Below are 2,446 nucleotides of genomic sequence, written 5' to 3'. Positions count from 1 at the left end.
TTTCAGACAGAGCAGACTTCAGAGCAAAGGAAGTTATCAGGGATGAAGAAGGGAATTACACAGGGACAAAAGGATCAATTCTTCAAGAAAACATGACAATCCTTAATGTTGACACACCTAACAACAGAGCATCAGCCTGTGTGAGGCAAACACTGAGAACTGCAAGGAGACATAGACGAATCCACTATTATAGCTGGAGATTTCAATACCCACCTGTCAGAAATGGACAGATACAGCAGGCAGAGAAGTAGTATAGGTATAATTGAACTTAGCATCATTGATCAACTGTATGTAACTGATGTCTACAGACTACTCATTTAACAATAGCAGAACACACATTCTTATCAAGCTCATGTGGAACATTCACCAGAATAGATCACATTCTGAGCCATAAAACCCAGCCAAACAGATTAAAAATCATATAAAGCATGTGGTGTCTGCTTTCACACCACAGTGGAATAACAAGCAAATCCCAAATTATGTGGAGATTAAACAACACCCCTCTAAATAACACATGGGTAGAGTAAAAATCTCATGAAAAATTTCAAAATATTTTGAACTAACTGAAAATAGAAATACCATTTACCAAAATGTGTGGAATGTAATGAAAGCAATGCTTAGAGGGAAATTATTGTGTTGAATTTATATATTAGAAGAGAAGAAAGATCTAAAATCAATAATTTTAGTTTCCAACTTAGGAAACTAGAAAAAGTAGAACAAATTAAATTCAAAGTAAGCAGGAGAAAGAAAACATAAATTATAGCAGATCAATGAAATTGATAACAGGAAATCAATTTAAAAAACAACAAAAACAAAAGCTGATTCTTTGAAAAGTTCAATAAAATCTATAAGCCTCTAGCCAGGCTAACCAAATGAAAAAGGGAGAAGACACAAATTACCAATAAGAGAAATGAGAGAGGGGCATCACTACAGATCCCATGAACACCAAAAGGAATAAAGGGATACTATGAACAACTCTATGCCCACAAATTCAATAATCTAGATGGAATGGACCAGTTCCTTGAAAGACACATTCTACCAAAACTCACTCAGGAAGAAATAGACAATCTGAATAGGCTATATCTGTTAAGAAATTGAATCAGTGATTAATAAACTTCAAAAACAGAAAGCAGTAGGTCCAGATGGGGTCACTGGTAAATTCTACCAAGCATTTAAGGAAGAAATTATAGCAGTTCGCTACAGTCTCTTCCAGAAGATAGAAGCAGAGAGAATACTTGCTAACCCATTCTATGAGGTCCCGAGTCATGTCGGATGAAATGGGAAACGCTGCCAGCAATGATAAGGGAGGCACAGATGGGATTCATTTCTGTCCTGATGGTGCGGCTGACCGTCATTACCACTGAACATGCAGAGCCGTGGAAGGATAGTTATAAGAGAGCCTGTCCTGGGACCAGCAGTTATGGGGTGAGGGAATGACCAGGAACCAGAGTCCCTGTCTCAGGCAGAGAAGAGAACTCAGGGCCAGGACCTGGACTCCAGGGTTCTAGGTCCGCCCTCACAACCACCCTCTCTTGCCCATGCTGGGGCCAGTCGGGGGCCCGCCTTGCTCCAAGGCCCAGGTGTGCCATGCATTTCCACGAGAGGAGGAGCCAGGAAGCCGACGTCGGTGCCCAGTGCGTCAGAGTAGTTCTGCGGAGGAGCCAGGGCAGGGTCCCATGGAGAGGGCACGTCCAGCCACCCTTCTTCACAGTCTCACCCCCAGGCCCCGACATGGTCCTGGGCTGCTGGTCTGACGGCACGCCAAGCACCCTCATAGCTTCAAGCACCTCACATGTGAGGACACGGGTATTTACATATGGTGCCTCCTGAGTGTCCTCTCCTGGGGTCTCTGTTTGGGATCAGGAGAGTTTAAATCCCATTATCAGCTTTTACCGTGTGGCCAGGGGTCACTGGGCAAGTTCCTGTGTCAGCCACCAAACGACGAGTAAATGACTCGTAAATTGAGTAAATTTCGTTGTGAGCATTAGATTAAATAATATTGATATTGATAATTGATCCCTTGTTTTTCATTATGATAATCACTATCAAGAAAATAATTTGAAACCCATCCTTATAATTTTATGCACTTATGTGCCTCTTTCTCTATATCTATGTATCATATATTTGCTATGTATTTATCTGTCATCTGTCTAATATGCAAAGTATATTAAACACATTATATTATTAAAAGAAAAGAATAGTGTATGTATTTCACTTGATCTTAGCCAAAAGGCCAAGAAGCGATTATAGTGTATGTATTTCAATTATAATAAGATCTCAATTTTTTCTGAGGGGATATACAATATGTGTTGTTGCTGCATAAAACATGCCATGTCTACATTCACATGTGGTGTCTGATGTGACATGTCTGAAACATACTGTGTCTACACTCATGCTCTGTGCCTGATGTGACACGTCTAGGACATGCCTTGTCTACGTTCTCACA

Source organism: Callorhinus ursinus, unplaced genomic scaffold (assembly GCF_003265705.2).
Source record: "Callorhinus ursinus isolate GAN/ISIS: 27379988/994484 unplaced genomic scaffold, GSC_fseal_2.0 scaffold96, whole genome shotgun sequence".
Lineage (NCBI taxonomy): Eukaryota > Metazoa > Chordata > Mammalia > Carnivora > Otariidae > Callorhinus > Callorhinus ursinus.
This window is presented reverse-complemented; position numbering follows the sequence as displayed.